The sequence below is a fragment of the Eriocheir sinensis genome, unplaced genomic scaffold (assembly GCF_024679095.1).
Source record: "Eriocheir sinensis breed Jianghai 21 unplaced genomic scaffold, ASM2467909v1 Scaffold35, whole genome shotgun sequence".
NCBI lineage: Eukaryota > Metazoa > Arthropoda > Malacostraca > Decapoda > Varunidae > Eriocheir > Eriocheir sinensis.
Window position 1 is genome coordinate 370,190 of NW_026111665.1, and position 19,893 is coordinate 390,082.

Sequence of the window (19,893 nt, forward strand, 5' to 3'; positions counted from 1 at the left end):
TTCATATGACAAATTTATCAACCTAGGAATCATCTTTGTTACTCTTCGTTGAACCCGTTCCAACTTTTCTGTCTTTTCTGTAATAGGGAGACCAAAACTGTACACAGTACTCTAGACGGGGTCGAACCAACGAATTATACAGTTTTAATATTACTTTTTCCGATTTATTATTAAAGACTCATCCGATGAAGACAACGAAATTGTTTGCAGTTTTAACTACCTCTGAACAATGCTGACCGGGCTTTAAATCGCTTGATATAGTGATTCCAAGATCCTTTTCTGTACTTACTGCAGAAAGTTGTTGGCCATTCATTACTTACTGAATGCGATTGTTATTTTTTCCGATGTGCAACACTTTACATTTGTCAACGTTAAATTTAATTTGCCATTGACTGGCCAAACGTGCAAGTCGATCTAGATCTGTTTGTAAAGCTTCTTCGTCGAGTGTCGCAGTTACTTTACTAGCAAATTTTGTGTCATCAGCAAATTTTGATACTTTGCAAGTGAGCCCATCATCGATATCATTAACATAAATTAAGAAGAGCATGGGGCAAGCACTGCTCCTTGAGTTACGCCGCTTCTGACATCGAGCCAGTTAGATGTAACACCGTTTAGAACTACTCTCTGCTTCCGCTCAGAGAGCCAGTCCACAAGCCAATTGTGAATGTTACCCGAGATACCGTGCGCCAATAGTTTGCTGAGCAATCGTTGGTGGGGGACCTTATCAAATGCCTTGTGAAAACCAAGATATATGATATCAACTGATCTGCTTTCATCCAACACCTCAAAAATATAATGAAAAAATCAAGTAGGTAAGTTAAACACGAACGTTTACTACGGAAGCCATGTTGCGAATTATTTATTATATTAATTTCTTCGAAGAATTTCACCATATTGTTGCGAATGATAGTCTCCATTAACTTACAAACAATCGATGTCAGACTCCAACGCTTGGTGAATTCTGCTTCACAATGATAGGAAGAGCCGACATCGAAGGATCAAAAAGCGACGTAGCTATGAACACTTGGCTGCCACAAGCAAGTTATCCCTGTGGTAAGTTTTCTGACACCTCTAGCTTAAAACGCATAAAGTCAAAAGGATCGATAGGCCCTGCTTTCACAGTCCGTATTCGTACTGAAAATCAGGATCAAGCCAACATTTGCCCTTTTGCTCTACGCGAGGTTTATGTCCACGCTGAGCTGGCCTTAGGACACCTGCGTTATCGTTTGACATATGTATCGCCTCAGTCAAACTCATCACCTGATAATGTCCTCGGAGCGGATCGCGGCGCTCCCTTGCTTCCGCCGCTTTAGTCTAGAAACAGGAGACAATCCCACGTGGGGAAGCTCCGATTCCGTCTCACCGAGTAAGTAAAGAAACGATCAGAGTAGTGGTATTTCATTGTCTCCGCACGGAGCAAGCCCCTGATGTGACGACCTCCCACTTATGCTACACCTCTGATGTCTCTCTACAAAATCAGACTAGAGTCAAGCTCAACAGGGTCTTCTTTCCCCGCTGTTAGGCGCAGGCCCGTTCCCCTGCCTGTGGGTTCGCTAGATAGTAGATAGGGAAGTGGGAATCTCGTTAATCCATTCATGCGCTTCACTAATTAGATGACGAGGCATTTGGCTCAACGGTCTCCTCCTCCCCTATTAGCCGCGCAGCTTATCCTCCACTCACTGTCTAATCCACAAAAGGATCTTAGCGAGCGGGGACAAGGGCGCGGATCCCCGCCGAACACAGGGAATCGTTCATCTTCATTTGGAAAGTATTCTGCCCATAGTTACTCCCGCCGTTTACCCGCGCTTGGTTGAATCTCTTCACTTTGACATTCAGAGCACTGGGCAGAAATCAAATTGCGTCAACATCTGTCTTTGACCATCGCAATGCTTTGTTTTAATTATACAGTCGGATTCCCCTGGTTCGTGTCAGTTCTGAGTTGATCGCTGGGCGCCAGCCGAAGTGGGTTTGGAGCGAGGGACGACTGCTGCTACCTAACCGGCCGAAAGCCGGCAATAGAGAGAGCCGGAGCCCCCGCGCCCACGCAGCCTAGCACGTTCCACGGGAGGGCCGGAGACACGCCGGTCCGAGCTCTCGGCACGAGTGGCGAGAGGGCTAGAGCCGCCACCGCGAAATGCGAGCTACCGCACGCCGGGCCGTTGGCCCCACCTCGCATGAGCGTGTCCCGCCTGCGACCGGCGCTGCGCGAACCCTGCGGTGGTTCCCCAACACGCGCTGCCCCGCCGCGCCGGCCTTAGCGGGGACGGCGGAGTGGGACCGGGAGCGACCGTAGGGCCCCAACGACGCGGTGATCGCCTGCCGGCCGCTTTTGCGAACCCGGACCACACAAACACCGCCGCACCGGCGAGCTGGTAACAAGGACAGCGCGACGCGAGGCCGCATTTGGAATGGGTCGCCGCCACCGGGGAAGGCGAGACAGTGCGGATGATCGGACACCGGCGACGTTGGTGCCGCAGGGTAGACGGCATCACCCATCACCGCGCGCAGCTCAGAGCCTCTGAGCCCAGGGCCAGGCCCGCTTCCCGCACAGGCCCGACTGGCCCGATCCTCAGAGCCAATCCTTATCCCGAATTTACGGATCTAATTTGCCGACTTCCCTTACCTACATTAGTCTATCGACCAGAGGCTTCTTACCTTGGAGACCGACTGCGGATATGGGTACGCACAGGCCCGAAACTGGGGTGCATCGCGGAGGCCGCGTGCGCACGTGCGCCGAGCCGTGACGCCGCAGAACGCAGCAGCAGACCCCCCCGCTTCGCCCCATGCAGTTACCTGCCTCGCATGTTTCACGGACCGGCAGTGGTACGCGGGACGCCGCAAGAATCGAGATGCTCTACGGCAGACCGTGTTACCAACACCCTTTCGCTCTGCGAGTGGCTTATAGGGTCACGGCGCCTTAAACATAAAAGAAAACTCTTCCCCGGACCACCGCCGATGGACGCAAGTTGGTTCCCGTTACCAGGTTCCTGCACCAAGGGCCGGCCCAAGAAGGAACCTAGCCCCGGTTGGCATCCAGGCCTGGTTACGAAATAAGTACCGTATTCCCTTTCACCACGAATTCCCATCGGCAACTGAGAATAATCTCTCACGGATGAGCCGCCACGGATGACGACAACTCGCTTGGCCGTTGCCTCTTAGCGTGGTATAAGGCTTTAGCCTTGGGCTTAGGAGCGACTTACCCATGTCCAACTGATGTTCACATGGAACCCCTCTCCACATCGGCCTTCAAGGGAAGTCTTTCTGGAGTATTTGCTACTACCACCAAAATCTGCACCAGGGGCGGCTCCAGGCCGGCTCGCGCCGGATCCCTTCAGCGCTCACCCCTGCGACCCTCCTACTCGCTGGGGCTTGGGGGCCTGGGCTCCCCCCGGTGAGGAGGGGAGCTTGGCCTTTAGTGCCACCGGCGGTCGAGTATCGGGAGAATGCTTGAGCACCATACCATTTTATGGGCTAGTTGCTTCTGCAGGTGAGTTGTTACACACTCCTTAGCGGATTGCAACTTCAATGGCCACCGTCCTGCTACCAACGTCTTTCGATGGGGTCTAGATGAGCATTCGTTTAGGCCCCTTAACTCGACGTTTGGTTCATCCCACAGCGCCAGTTCTGCTTACCAAAATTGGCCCACTAGATACTCGGATTAGTCGCCGAAGCTTCAGCGCTCAAGCAAGCTCGGCATCTCAGCCATTTAAAGTTTGAGAATAGGTTGAGGACGTTTCGTCCCCAAGACCTCTAATCATTCGCTTTACCGGATGAAACTCCTCCGTTTCCGCGAGTACCAGCTATCCTGATGGAATCTTCGGAGGGAACCAGCTACTAGATGGTTCGATTAGTCTTTCGCCCCTATACCCAGCTGTGACAATCGATTTGCACGGACCTCCACCAGAATGTCCTCTGACTTCATCCTGGCCAGGCATAGTTCACCATCTTTCGGGTCCAACATGTTTGCTCATGGTACTTGCCGACAGCACGCGTGCTAGGCCACTCTAGACAGAGCAGGATCGGAAAGGCAAATGAGAGCCGAAACCCCCACCCGAAGCCCGCCTGACGCGCGGCGCGCCAACCGAGAGCCCAAGCAACGCTGGCGAGGCCAACAACAGATTTGCACGACGGCGTCGAATGGCAAGTCCCGGGCCTGCGCCCCCCTGGGTACAAGCGCCTCCCGCGAAGGAGACGGACCACCGTGCGCACCGAGCACCCGCGAGGCCGGAGGTAAGCGACGGGGTAAGGGGACTCACCCCGCGCACCCCCCTCGACCACACTTTGGGATGGGAAACTCGGCGGCAGCGGCCGGTCGGGGATCGGCCCCGGAGGACGCCGACCGAGGCCCGAAGACCCCGGGACGCTCCCCTTTCACTTTCATAACGCCTCTGGGTTTAGTGCGCCCAATGACTCGCACACATGTTAGACTCCTTGGTCCGTGTTTCAAGACGGGTCGGGTGGGTCACCGACCTTTTGCACGCCGCGAGAGGGTTTGCCCCTCTACTGCACGACCGTCGCAGGGCAGCCAGGACACCAGAGCTTTCCCTCTTCGACCGCGTAAACGCAGACGTCGGGGTACCAATCCGCCTGGGCCTTCGACGTCCCCAGCAACGGGTCGCGGCGACCTACATCACGAGGGGAAATACGCCCGCCGGCGCCGGCTCGGACGTGGGCACGCCCAAGGGTTCCTGGGTCGCATAAGCGAATCCCGCCCCCCAGCAAGCTTTGGCCGACGAGCCGAATCCCCTCGCTTCGACCTTCGAGGTCCCACCCGTTTGGCCCTTAACGGTTTCACGTACTCTTGAACTCTCTCTTCAAAGTTCTTTTCAACTTTCCTCACGGTACTTGTTCGCTATCGGTCTCGTGGTCATATTTAGCCTTATATTGAGTCTACCACCTGCTTAGGGCTGCATTCTCAAGCAACCCGACTCTACGGAGGCCCTTTCCGACAATATCTCGCGTACCCTCGCGGGCTCCGCCACACCGGCCTGTCACCTCCATGGGTAGTGGCCGCTTTCAAGCATAACTTTGGCGGTGAGAGACTGCGTGCCGGACCCTCCGAAACGCAACACCCTGGCGCCGGGTCACGACGCCAGGTTATGCGCTGGGCTCTTCCCGGTTCAGTCTCCCTTACTAATTGAATACAGGTTGGTTTATTTTCATCCGCTTATTAAAATGCAGAAATTTGGCGGGTACTCTAGACTAACACGAGGTCGACATTGGAGTAGCAGCAATAAGAGATCCTTGTTGCTGGCGGGAGGGGAGGAGTTGATTCGCTCTTCAGCTCGTCGGTCCCTTCCTTTGAATAATGGCGGCCAGTCGGCGGTGGTGCACACAGACACGCGGGACGTGATCCCGCGGTTATTTCCGTCTGCTCGCAGCAAGGAGAGGTAGGGTGATCCGGGTTAGTCGAGTAAATAACCGGCCCGGTCGTCTTCTCCTGCCTATCACGCAAAGCAGAGCCACCTTAGTCCGTCCGACTCATAGCGCCACAGGTTGGGGTTCCGAAACGAGACAGGACACGGATAGCGACAACAGCAGACGAGGAGGAAGAAGAAGAAGAGGCAGTCCCGAGACCAAGTCCCGAGGAGACCACCTCCTCCTCCCCGCTGCTGTGTCCATAAGCTCCGTGTCACCGACGTACGCGCCCGTCAGAGACGTGACGCGGCCGGTAACCATTCATGGCCTTAAGGGAACGCCCGCTAGTCGCAACAGGTGAAACTCCCCAATGCGGTCGATGTCATAGCTGACAAAGCCGATGCATGGAATGTATATCGGACCCTCGTGTAGGAGTGTCGGCAGCACATAGAGTGCCGCCCCCGTAATGTGCGTTCGACTTGTCGATGTATCTGGTATTCTTGCGATTCACATACCGACACGCAGCTTACTGCGGTCTTCATCCATCCACGAGCCGAGTGATCCACCGTTAAGAGATGTATTTTTGTTTTACGTCGGACGCTGCCGACTCTCATCAGACTTCCGCCGTCTCTGCCTCGGGAGACGATGTGGGAAGACATAGTGTCTAGGGTTTGACTGTGTGTTTATTCCACCCGGGGAAGGGTTGGTTTAAGAAGAGTAGTCGCCGGCTGGGGCGTCGGAAGCTCTGCCCGCTGCGGATGCTCTGCCCGCCTCACGCCAGCGACGCTTGGTTGGTCCTCGCCTTCGCCTCGCACGAGCCGAAGGGAGGGAAGGATGGGCTTCCAGACCGGGACAGTCTGAGTCCCGGCCACCCAGCGTGCTTGGTTTTAGTTTTTTGCCAGCGTCGGGCAAACACGTTAATGATCCTTCCGCAGGTTCACCTACGGAAACCTTGTTACGACTTTTACTTCCTCTAAATGATCAAGTTTGAACATCTTTCCGTCAGTTCGAGGCGCCGAAAGCCCAGTGGGCCCGGCATCCAAGAGCGCCAGTCCGAAGGCCTCACTAAATCATTAAATCGGTAGTAGCAACGGGCGGTGTGTACAAAGGGCAGAAACGTAATCAACGCAAGCTCATTTTGTCTTGCGCTTACTGTGAATTCCTCGTTCATGGGAGACAATTGCAAACCCCAATCACTATCATGAAAGGATTTCAACGGGTTACCCGCTCCTCTCGGAGGGGGAGGACACGTTTATCCCTTCAGTGTAGCGCGCGTGCGGCCCAGAACATCTAAGGGCATCACAGACCTGTTATTGCTCAATCTCGTGCGACTAAAGTTGCCGCTTATCCCTCTAAGAAGAAGCTGCGAACTGGACACCAATTGCTGGAGATCCGTCGAATAGTTAGTAGGCCAGAGTCTCGTTCGTTATCGGAATTAACCAGACAAATCGCTCCACCAACTAAGAATGGCCATGCACCACCACCCACCGAATCGATAAAGAGCTCTCAAGCTGTCAATCCTTCCGGTGTCTAGGCCTGGTGAGGTTCCCCGTGTTGAGTCAAATTAAGCCGCAGGCTCCACTCCTGGTGGTGCCCTTCCGTCAATTCCTTTAAGTTTCAGATATGCAACCATACTTCCCCCGGAACCCAAAGACTTTGGTTTCCCGGAAGCTGCCCACCGGGTCATGGGGAGAACGCCGGCGGATCGCTGGTCAGCATCGTTTATGGTTAGAACTAGGGCGGTATCTGATCGCCTTCGAACCTCTAACTTTCGTTCTTGATTAATGAAAACATCCTTGGGACATGCTTTCTCAGTAGTTCGTCTTGCGACGGTCCAAGAATTTCACCTCTAGCGTCGCAATATGAATGCCCCCGCCTGTTCCTATTAGTCATTACCTCGGGTTCAGAAAACCGACAAAATAGAACAGAGGTCCTATTCCATTATTCCATGCATAGGCATTCAGGCCGTTAGTGTAGCCTGCTCTGAGCACTCTATTTTTTTTTTTCAAAATAAACTCTGCCGGCCACGCGGGACACTCGATGAAGAGCACCCCGTGCGAGCCAGCGGGCTTTTGTGGCTGTTCGGAGCGTGACAGTATGCACCGGGCGGTGAACCGTCAGTCCAGAACTGGTGCCCTGCTGATCCTGTGCCTAAGGCAGCTAGAAGAGCCCCCCTTGTGCATAAAGCCGCGGGGTTCACCTTCACACAGGGCAGCGTCTGGGGCGTTGGCCAGAAAAGGATATAGGATGACAGGGGGAAGGGGGTAAAGGCAAAGAGATGCGAAATAGGTAAAAAAACAAACACAATATCTCTTTCTGTTTGAGCAAGGGCTCTTTGTTGTGTCAGCGGGGGATGGCGGAAACCAATGGTGTTCCAGCCGCGATGATGCAGTAGATGAATCCTCGACGTTTCCTGGTTGCAGTCGCGTCGTAGCGAGCTACAGCGCCAGCAGCAGCAGCAACAGAGTCAGGGAGGCAGCATCAAAAGTAGCAGCAGAAGGGAGTGTGGGAAGAGCGGCAGTCTCCCGTCGCGAGGCCTGGCCTGCTCCGGGTGCAGCGCGGACCAATAGGGAGCGCGGTTGGAGTAGTGGGCCTTCCTTCCTTCCTTTTCGTTTCGAGGGTTGTTAGCCCTCGCGGGCTGTATGCCATAGGCTGACCCGCCTCTCTCTTTAATCTCTCTAAGCCATGGACACGCCCCGCCCAAAAACGCCAGAGCCGCACCCAGCGCGGCTCCAACGGCCAGTGCGCAGCGTACAATGAGAGACCGACCCAACCCCACTCCAGGTCCCAAGGACTGAAAGGTGTGAATATTTGAAAATAAGGAAGTCAGAGGCCGATAGTGGTTTGTGCGTATATTTTGCGGAGTGGATGGTGTGAGAAGTACTCCGTATAGCGGAGGGACCTTTTGATAGGGTCCAGCCTTGATAGTCGGAGGGAGGCGAGCGAAACGGAGGGGATTCCATGAGGGTAAAAGGCGGCACAGTTAGATAACAGGAGGAAGAGACATTTGCATAGCAAAGGGATCATTTATTTAAAGTGGGTCATTCGAACCACGCAAGTAAAGTGGGAGGCATTAGAAACAGACCTTTTTGGTGGGGTCCAGCAAGAGGAGGTGAGCGGAACGGAGGGGATTGCAGGAGTCCGAAAGGTTGAACAGTAAGTGACAGGTGGAAGGGTCCTTTGTATAGCAAAGGGATCATTTGTTTAAAGTGGGTCATTCGAACCACGCAAGTATAGTCGAAGGTGTTGGAGAGTGGAGAAAAAAAAAAAAATAGAAAAAAAAAGGAAAAAAAAATAATAAACCAAATAATAAAAAAAAAAAAATAATAATAATAATAATAATAATAATAATAATAATAATAATAATAATAGTAAAAACAATAAAAAAACCTAAATATAAAAAAAGTTTAAATAAAAAAAAATAATAATAACAATAATAAATAAATTAATAAATAAATAAAAAAAACAAATAAATAAATAAATAAATAAATAAATAAATAAATAAATAAAATAAATAAATAAATAAATAAATAAAAAAAGTCATGCTGTCTCGTCGTTTACCGTGGAGGCTCTCTCTGTCTGAGGAACCTCGTGAGTGTCCCGAGGTCGTCCGTCAGGTACCGTACCATCCTTGCTGCAGCTGTTCTTCTCTCGCCGCAAGGGGTGTAACCCCTCCTGGCCGCCATCGTCCTTAGCGGGCCTGTCTGCGCACAGTCCAGGAGGTAGTGGACGAGGGGGTCGTCCGTATCCTCCAGGGAGTGCAGGCACAACTCGCCCTCGTAGTCCGCTATGAGGGAGCGAACGGTCGGGTAGCCGAGTCGCAGTCGGTGGATCATTACCCTCTCCCTCATCGCTAAGGAGGAGGGGGGGGAACGGTCTCGTAGCCGGTGGTGTTGGCGTACCATTGAAGGGACGTTGAGGTTGCCTCAGCGTCCTTCACTAGCGCGAGCGCGCGCCTTCCTGTAGTCCTCTTCGCTGTGCGTTTTAGCTGTTGTAAGCTAACAGGGACCTCGATCGCGATCCGGTCCTGGTCCAGCACCTGCTTGACTGCTGCGTCCGCCGCTTCGTTGCCCGGGACACCCACGTGACTGGGTATCCAGGCGAACGTCACGGCTCGCTCGTTGCGTCGCAGGCGCGCCAGAGTGTCTAGTGTCATAGTCACCAGTCTGATGTTGTCACGTATCCTGTCTCGTCTGAGCGCCTGAAGTGCTGTCATCGAGTCAGTGTAAACGTTGATGTCCTTGTTGTTGGTGCGTAGGGCGTGCTGGAGTGCCAATCGTGTGTCTCCTCGCCGCTCACGAAGGCCGCCGCTGTTCTGCCTCTCTCTCGGTCGACGGATCCGTCCGTGTAGTATACACTTGCCCCATCCGAAGATGTGCGGGCAAGGGTTCCTCTTGCGTGGGCGAGTAAGGTCTCGCGTGAACACTGCTGCTTGCTGAAAGGCAGGGGTTCCATGTAGAAGCGAGCCACATCCGCAGCCCATGGCGGCGGGTCGACGTAGCCCTCTGCCTTCTCGTCCGGTCCTCTTCCTGCCAGGTCCACGTCCGGGAGTGAGAGTCGGGTCGCTCTCGCTAACCCTCGTGCCCACGTCCTGCCGATGAAAATCTTGGCATCCTGTGCTAGAGAAGTTAGTAACCTCCGTCTCACAGGGGTGTCGGACAGTCTGACGACTGTTTTGGCTGCCCACGCGGCTGCCACCTGTTCGATCCGGAGCATCAGGGGAGGGAGCTCAGCCTCGGCTCGCAGAGCCTCTAGCTTCGTCCACCTGGGCGTTCCGAGGATATGCCGCAGCGCGTCGTTCTGGCTCCTCTCGAGAGAAGTCACGACGCTGTCTGAGAGGGACACCATCGCCACCGCCGCGTAGTCCGCAAGGGAACGGACGGCCTGTACGTAATACAGTTTAAGGACTCGGTGCGTCGCCCCCGCTCTCGTGGTCGTCATCCTCCGCATCACGATAAGCCGGCACTTCATCCAACTCTTCAGGTACTCAGCCTCCTTCGAGAAGGTGAGCATGTGGTCGATCCACACTCCAAGGTACTAGTACGCTGTGCATCACTCGAGTCGTACACCATGTATCCTGAGACTCTGCTCAGGCGTCGGGCCAAGGACCGACATCGCCCTCGACTTCCCGTCTGAAACCGAGAGACCTAGGTCTCTGCAGGCAGCGGTGACTGAGTCGAGGGCCTTCTGTGCCCATGAGAGCCTGTTGCCTCTACCTACGGCGACTAACGCGAGGTCGTCGGCGTAGGTGAGAAGGGTGACGTTGCGTCCTAGCGGAAGCCTAGCAAGGGCTTCCATGAGGGCGTTGAAAAGCGTTGGGCAGAGGACGCCCCATTGCGGGGTGCCGTTCTCGAAGCCCTGCTCGCTGGAGACGTGATCTTGGAACATTACCTTTGCTGAGCAGTCGCGAAGGTAGTCGTGTGCCGTAACTGTTGTACTATCAACGACATCACAGGGAAGAGGGTTCCAAACATTAACAACTCGATTGAAGAAGTGTTTAGCTTCGTGCGACGATAATCTTTTACCACCTATCTTCAAATTGTGATTTCTTCTTGTTCTATTTGATCGATCAATTGTGAAGTAATCTTCCGCATTAATATCACTGAATCCTTTAAACATTTTAAACACTTATATTAGATCGCCTCACATTCTTCGTTTTGATAGACTAAATAAATTTACTTCTTTAAGCCTTTGTTCATATGATAAATTTCTCAACCTAGGAATCATCTTTGTTACTCTTCGTTGAACCCGTTCCAACTTTTCGATGTCTTTTCTGTAGTAGGGAGACCAAAACTGCACATAGTACTCTAGACGGGGTCGACCCAACGAATTATACAGTTTTAATATTACTTTTTTTTCCGATTTATTATTAAAGACTCGTCCGATAAAGCCAACCAATTTGTTTGCAGTTTTAACTACCTCTGAACAATGTTGACCGGGCTTTAAATCGCTTCATATATTGATTCCAAGATCCTTTTCTTTACTTATTGCATAAAGTTGTTGGCCACTCATTACGTATCGAACGCGACAGTTATTTTTGCCGATGTTCAAAGCTTTACATCTGTCAACGTTAAATTTAAATTGCCATTGATTGGCCCAACGTGCAAGTCGATCTAGATCTGATTGTAAAGCTTCTTCGTCGAGTGTCGCAGTTACTTTACTAGCAATTTTTGTGTCATCAGCAAACTTTGATACTTTGCAAGTGAGCCCATCATCGATATCATTAACATAAATTAAGAAGAGCATGGGGCCAAGCACTAATCCTTGAGGTACGCCGCTTCTAACGTCGAGCCAGTTAGATGTAACACCGTTTAGAACTACTCTCTGTTTCCGCTCAGAGAGCCAGTCCACAAGCCAATTGCGAATGTTACCCGAGATACCGTGCGCCAATAGTTTGCTGAGCAATCGTTTTTTTTTATTTTTTTTTTTTTTACGTTGTTGCCTATTGCGCTGGTAGGCATCTTCCCGGTGGGGCCTGATAGTCGGCCCAAGGCTTCTTCCAGGTGGGGCCTGATGGTCGGCCCAGCCCGTTCTGGCGCAGGCGAGTGTTTATAGTGGCGCCATCTTGCATTGGCTCATGCTGCCCCCCGGAACTCGTTCTTGATTCGCTTGGACGGCTTCCTCTAGAGTCCGGGTTGATGGGTGGTCTTCAGGACAGCATGTGGGTAGTTTTAAGCCACTCGGCGGTGACTGAAAAATCCGAGTGGTAGCGTGGGGATTCGAACCCGCGTCGTCCATCACGCGGTGAATGTGAGCCCAGTACGCTACCACCTACGCCACCGCCTACCCTTATCAAATGCCTTTTGAAAATCCAGATATATGATATCTACTGATCTGCTTTCATCGAACACCTCAAGAATATAATGAAAACAATCAAGTAAGTTAGTTAAACACGAACGTTTACTTCGGAAGACATGTTGCGAATTATTTATCATATTATTTTCTTCAAAAAAATTCATCATATTGTCGCGAATGATAGTCTCCATTAACTTACAAACAATCGATGTCAGGCTAATTGGTCGATATTTTCCTGTATGAGACATTGGTGGGACATTTGCTAGTTTCAAACTGACGGAACTTTTCCAACTGTTAAAGATTTATTGAATATGATTGAGAGCGGTTAACAAATTTGATGTTTGATTTCTTTTAAAACCCTAGGGGTAATTTTGTCTGGACCAGGAGTTTTGCTTACTTTAATATTTTCAATTGTGCGTAAAATGTCACTTTCTACGATGAGCACGCCTCTTAACATCTTTTCGGTCCTTCTAACCTCCGGCGGTTGAGGTGATAAACAATCTTCGTCTATAAATACGGATGCGAAAAAGTTATTTAGGATTGTAGCCATTTCGTTTTCATCGTTCGTGTGGTTTCCATTACATTAGCAAGCGGTCCGATACCACAAGTGAGTGACTTTTTATTATTTTCATAGCAAAAAAAAATGTTTAGGATTCGATTTACTCGTTTCCGCTATATATTCTTCAAGATTTTTCTTGCTTCGTTTTATTAATTTCATGGTTTCACGGCAAATTCTGTCCAACTCTAGTTTGTCAGACTCACTCTGAGTTGATATGTATATACTGTATACGCGTTTTTTAAGAGGTAGGCTATTTTGAATTTCGTTATTCCACCTTTTGGGTTTCTTCTTAAAAGCTAAACGTCTGTTTCGATAGGGTACGAATATGCTTATGGCATTGTTCAATATTGTGGTGAAGGCCCCCCTAGATTTATCAACATCTGCTTCCGCCGAGATTTCAGTCCAGTCAAAATTATTTAGAATTGATCGGAGTCTTACGAAATTCGCTCTCTGATAATCAGGCACCTTTTCTTTGCTAGGAGTTACTTTACTTTCTTTCATATTGATGCTGAATGTGATTGTTCGATGATCGCTAGAACTAAAAATTGGACCAATATTTACTTCGGTAACTAGATCAGCTGTCGTTGAAAAGATAAGGTCAAGTATATTATTTTCCCGAGTCGGTTCTTGAACGTGTTGATGTAAATCACTTTCTAGCAAATTTGTGTACAGTTGGAGCCCTGTATGACAGTTCAACGGTTCACCCCATCTTTTCACTGGCTAGTTAAAGTCCTTTCCGCTTGCTTAATCATGACTGTGTCACCCTATTTTAATCCCACCGAAGGCGAGAAAGGAGTATCCTTTCTAACTTCTTCCCCAAGCAGCTCAGGAGTGAGATGGGGCGGAACTCACCTCCGTCACCGCTCTTGGGGATGGGGACGATGGTGGCAGTCTTCCAGGCTGCAGGGACAGCTCTGCGTACATAGGAGGCGTTGTACAGGGTGACGATTTCGGCGTACCGAAGAAAGGCGTAAGGTATTTTGTCGTCCCCCGGGGCCGTGTCCTTGTCAGGGATGGCCTTTTCCAGCTCGTGGAGGTGTATGGGTGTGTCGTTGGCATGCCCTTCTAGACAAGCCTCCCTGAAGGCTCGCATCCTTGCCGGGCACGCCGCCCTCTGCAGTTCCCTGGTGGTGGGGGGAAGCCTCTCAGAGGCAGCACGGGACACAAATGTGTCGATTAGCCTGTCTGCCTCCTCCTGCGGCTGCGGGTGCAGCGCCGGCCAGGCGACCGCCCCCTCGGCCACTGCTCTTAGCTTGCGCCAGAGTACGGCAGTGGACACACTGGCGTCGAGTGAGCCGCACCACTTCAGCCAGTGCTCCTCCTGCATTCTGGCCGCGGTCGCCCTAGCCAGTCGGATGGCAGCCCTTAACAGATCTCTCGTCGCCTCAGTGTTGACCCGGCGGTTGAGTTTCAGGGCCTGATTTACGCGGTGGTTGGCCTCGCGTAACTCGGGGCAGTAGTACCATCGGTCCTTACGGCCCGGCACCAAAGGTTGCGAGCGGGGTATCGCCCCGTCTGCCGCCCGCCGGAAGGCGTCAATCAGGCGCATCTCCGCCCCCTCTGTGTCGTCGACGTCTACCCTAAATCTCGCCCAGTCCGCTCGGCCTAGGTTCCAGCGCACCGGTGTGGGAGGTAGCAGTGGTGGCGGAACCGGAAGGTTGACGAGGGTTGCAAGGTGGTCCCTCGCAAGACTGTGGTGGATGGCCCACGTCGCCCCGACGTCGAGCGGCCGCTTAACCATGGAAAGATCTAGCACCCCTCCCCTGACGTGCGTTGGCTCCCCCGTGTTCAGGAGGGCTACCTGAGGCACCTCCTCCAACGCTGAGGCGAGGTGCTGCCCAGCGCGCTTTCTCCTCCTGCTCCCCCACCTCTTATGGTGGGCGTTGAAGTCGCCCCCCATGAAGGTGGGCTCATCGTTAGCGAGGGAGAGGAGCTCTGTGAAGTCCGGTACAGCAATTAGATTGCTGTACACGCAGTAAAATGTGATAGTTGTGCTCGGCAAGGCCACTTAATAATAGCGACGGTACTCAAGTCGGACGTCGAACCGAGAGTGTTCTCGGACGCGGCCAAGCAGGTAGTGGGAAACCTCTTCCCGGAAACTCCGGCCCGGCAAGCTGCTGAACCACCTCTTCAGGCTCCATCCCCCAGCGGACCGCCATCAACCTCATCCAGGCCCCCCCCTCGTGCTCTGAAGACCCCCCCTCCGCCCTCGTGCGCGCGAACAGCTCCGCGCCCCAACCGACCCCCCTGCCCGTTGCAACCAGCCAGCATTCTCCGTTGGTGGCACCGCCCCCTGCTCCCACCTCTCTGAACGCGGGCGGGCTGCCGACCCGGCCGGTGGTGGACCGGGACCCACGCTCCAGGAAGCTGTCCATGTAGATGCCCACCGCCTCACGGTCCTACAATGGAACATCTGTGGCATCCGTTGTAGGTCCAACCTCTTGCGTGCCGCAATGGCGCGAGAGTCTCTGGATGCGGTTCTCCTGCAGGAGACGCTCCTTCCAGAGGAACGCGTGCCCTTCTTCCGGGGATACCAGTCTTTTTACCTCCCTGCCGTGGCCGGTCAGACACGCGGGTGTGGTACCTTGGTCAAGGATTCACTTCCTTGTTCTCGAGTGCTGCACCCCGTGGCTTGCGGCGACGGCGTGGAGGTATTGGCTGTCACCATCGCGCTTGCCCGGACGCGCCTGACTTTCTATTGCATCTATTGTGGGCCGGCGGCGGAGGAGCCTTACTTCGGTGAGCTGTTCACGCTTGCCAGCGAGGAGGCCACCTTCATCGGGGGAGATTTTAACGCTCACCACGAACGATGGGGCGACGTCAGGCGCAACCGGATAGGGCGCCTCTTATCTGCTACCCTCGACGAGACCCCTCGAGCGTCCCTCCTTAAAACTGGTAAGCCGACACACCTAGCGGGGGAGGTCTTAGACCTCTCCTTTGTGTCGAGGCCCTTAAGGGTAGACGCGGCATGGTAGCTCCACCACCACTTCGTGAGCGACCACATCGCCTCCGTGGTCACCCTCCCGGTACTGCCGCCCGTTATCCCTCCCCGTCCACCTTGCTGGAATCTCGGCAGGGCGGACTGGGATTAATTCCGCCACTGTCTCACCACCCACCTGGCCGAAACTCCCCGTCATGCCGAGGTTGACGCTGCCGAGGCCCGCCTGGTCGCCGCCTTCCACTCCGCGGCGGACTCCGCCATACCCGTCTCCCGGCGACCCACCTTCCACCACAGGGACAGGTGGTACTATGACGAGGAGATCCGGGAGGTAAACCACCGCGTCAACATGGCGAGAAAGCTCAACCGCTGCCATAACACCGAGGAGACTCGACGCCTCCTGCTGGCCGCGGGCCGTATAGCCAGGGTAACGACCGACCGGGTGAAGGAGGAGCGTTGGCTCGCCTGGTGCGCCTCCCTCGACTCCGCCACGCCTGTCTTCCTCCTCTGGCGAAAGATTCGCTCCATTAGCCGAGGGGCCGTTACCAGACCGGCGCTTCACCCCCGGCATCGGGAGGAGGCTGAACGCCTCGCCGAGCTCTTCGCCTCCCGTTCTGCCTCCGCTCGTCTCCGCCCTGCGGTCCAACTGAGGCAACGCCGGGTAAACCCTGGAAGGTGGCTGGCGTACCAGCGGGCTTGCCTCCTGTAACATCCCGCGGATGCTGCCATTCTCGTCCATGAGCTCCGGCGTGTTATTCCGGGCCGCAACACATCACAAGGGGAGGACAAGATCAGCTATTCCATGCTGCGCAATGCTGGTCCTGCCATGGAAGCGGAGATACTCCACCTCTTCAACGCCTCCTACGCCTCTCGCACTGTCCTCGCTGCCTGGAAGTCCGCTGTCATTGTCCCCATCCCGAAGGCATAAGAACATAAGAACATAAGAACGCAGGAGTCTACAAGAGGACGGTAGGCCTGTACAAGGCAGCTCCTATGACCCTAAGCTCCCGTGTATCTAACCCCACCTAATATCGCTGTCCATGAATGTATCTAGTCTATTTTTGAGTGTGACAATTGTATTGGCACTCACCACATAACTGCTAAGCCTATTCCACTCATCCACCACCCTGTTAGTAAACCAATTTTTGCCTATGTCCCTGTTGTATCTGAATTTATCCAGTTTAAACCCATTACTTCGTGTCCTACCCGGTTCTCTTACCAACAAAATCTTATGAATGTCTCCCTTATTAAAGCCCTTCATCCATTTATAAACCTCGATCATGTCTCCACGCACCCTTCGCCTTTCTAGAGAATGCAAGTTTAACTGTTTGAGTCTTTCCTCGTATGGCAAGTTTCTCAACCCCTGAATCATCTTAGTCATCCTCCTCTGCACCGATTCTAACATTTTGATATCCATGCTATAGTAAGGTGACCAGAACTGAACCGCATAGTCAAGATGAGGTCTAACTAATGCTAAATATAGTTTGAGGAAGACTTCGGGGCTGCTGTTGCTTACGCTCCTTGAAATAAATCCCAGTACCCTAGTACCTAGCTCGATTTCTAGCTTGAATGCATTGTGCCCTTGGACGGAGATCAGAGCTCACTAAGACCCCTAAATCCCTCTCGCACCCAGACCTGCTTATGAGAGTGTCATTTAATCAATATTTATGTGAGGGGTTGTTCCTACCTACACTCAGAATACTGCACTTCCCTACATTGAACTCCATCTGCCATTTATCCGCCCAGTCATACAATCTGTTGAGTTCACCCTGGAGAATAATAGCGTCCTGATCCGACTCAATTACTCTACCGATCTTGGTATCATCTGCAAATTTACTAACATCACTACTAATTCTTGTATCTTAGTCATTGATATAAATAATAAACAAAAGTGGACCTAATACCGAACCTTGTGGGACCCCACTCGTAACACCTCCCCAGTCAGATCTTTTACCATTGATTTGCACTCTTTGCTTCCTATTACTAAGCCACGCCTTGACCCAGTTCAAAACTTTACCCTCTACTCCGTGAGCCTGTAATTTAAGGAACAGTAATCTAAGCCCCGTGCTTGGGCACCCCGGTATTGAGGAGAGCGACCCCAGGCACGTCCTCCAAAGCCGCGGCAAGGTGGCGTCCGGCGCGGTTCCTCCCCCTGGTCCCCCACCTTTCATGGTTGGCGTTGAAGTCGCCCCCGATGAAGGTGGGTTCGTCGGTGGCCAGGGAGAGGAGATCGGTGAAGTCGGGCTCGGCACGTGGCCCGATATACACGCAGTAGAACGCGACACACGCGCTCGGCAAGGTCACCTTGACTGCCAATACCTCCACGCCGGCACCGCACAGCACGGGGCGATGCACTCGAGAACAGGGAAGTACATCCCTGACCAAGATAGAACACCCACGCGCCGCACCGGCGACGGCAGGGAGGTAAAAGGCCCTGTAGCCCTTAAAAGGCACCGACTGGCCTTCCCGAAGGAAAGTCTCCTATAATAAATAAGATGACATCAAAGCCGTCGGTGCCGATCGCGGCTCTCAGGAGGTTAACCTTGCCGCGAACGCCGCATACGTTCCACTGCAGTACGCTTAGCGGCCGGTCGCCGAGGAGGCCCCCGGGGTGGTCACAGGGGCCGCCGCGCGCGGGGGGGCCGGCCTCCGGCGCTTCGGGGTCACCATGCGATTGGGCTGCGGGATTCAGACTTGTTCCTTCCTGATGGCATTCACTTAAACCCTGTTGGAGCAGCCCGTTTCGGGAGGTTGCTCTGTGACCAAGTGGCTCTTCGAAAGCCAAAAAACGCGGAGGCGAGAACACCAGCAGCTCCACCGTAAGGGTGCACTCAACCCGATAAACTCCCGACTCGAATCACATTAAAGCTTGCTATGTAAACGCTCGTAGCCTACGTAACAAATTTGAAGACTTAGAAGTCCTCGCAGCTACAAATCATTATCACATCATCGGAGTCACAGAATTTTGGATAGACACTTCAAATAGAGAATTCATTGCGGAATATAGATTACCGGGTTATACCATTTTTAGTCATGAAAGAGAGAACAGACAGGGTGGAGGCGTTATCTTTTATATCCACAACTCTCTCCATCCAGTATCCGTGAAAACAGATATTATAACCAATGCAGACACGGTCTTCATTGAAATTAAAAATAAATCTCGTAAAATAGTAATTGGACTTATCTACAGACCGCCAAGGCAGACTCTTGATATCAACCACGCATTAAGTGAATTATTATTAGAAACAAGTAGCAGTTGCGAGGCAGTAATTGTTGGGGACTTTAACTTGTCAGTGAAAAGATGGGGTGAACCGTTGAACTGTCATACAGGGCTGGAACTGTACACAAATTTACTAGAAAGTGATTTGCATCAACACGCTCAAGAAACGACTCGGGAAAATAATATACTTGACCTTATCTTTTCAACAACAGCTGATCTAGTTAACGAAGTAAATGTTGGTCCAATTTTTAGTTCTAGCGATCACCGAACAATCACATTCAGCATCAATATGAAAGAAAGTAAAGTAACTCCTAGTAAAGAAAAAGTGCCCGATTATCAGAGAGCGAATTTCGCAGGACTCCGATCAATTCTAAATAATTCTGACTGGACTGAAATCACGGCGGAAAAAGATATTGATAAATCTTGGGGGGCCTTCACCACAATATTGAACAATGCCATAAGCATATGCGTATCCTATCGTAAGAGACGTTCAGCTTCTAAGAAGAAACCCAAATGGTGGAATAACGAAATTCAAAATAGCCTATCTCTTAAAAAAACGCGTATACAGTAGATACATATCAACTCAGAACGAGGCTGACAAACTAGAGTTGGACAGAATTCGCCGCGAAACCAAGAAATTAATAAAACGAAGCAAGAAAAATCTTGAAGGATATATAGCGGAAACAAGTAAATCTAATCCTAAAGAATTTTTCAGCTATGCAAATGATAAAAAGTCACTCACTTGTGGTATCGGACCGCTTGCTAATGAAAAAGGTAACCACACGAACGATGAAAATGAAATGGCTACAATCCTAAATAACTTTTTCGCATCCGTATTTGCCGACGAAGATTGTTTATCACTTCAACCGCCGGAGGTTAGAAGGGCCGAAAAGATGCTAAGTGGCGTGCTTATCGTAGAAAGTGACATTTTACGCACAATTGAAAAGATTAAAGTAAGCAAAGCTCCTGGTCCAGGCAAAATTACCCCTAGGGTCTTAAAAGAAATCAAACATCAAATTTGTA

At 52.0% G+C, this 19,893-nt stretch overlaps 2 pseudogenes; both read right to left on the reverse strand.

The window, feature by feature from the left end:
• Positions 1-225: 225 nt before the first annotated feature.
• On the reverse strand, positions 226-5,216 carry LOC126991844 (large subunit ribosomal RNA; annotated as a pseudogene).
• Positions 5,217-5,776: 560 nt separating this feature from the next.
• LOC126991842 (5.8S ribosomal RNA) lies at positions 5,777-5,935 on the reverse strand (annotated as a pseudogene).
• Positions 5,936-19,893: the final 13,958 nt, after the last annotated feature.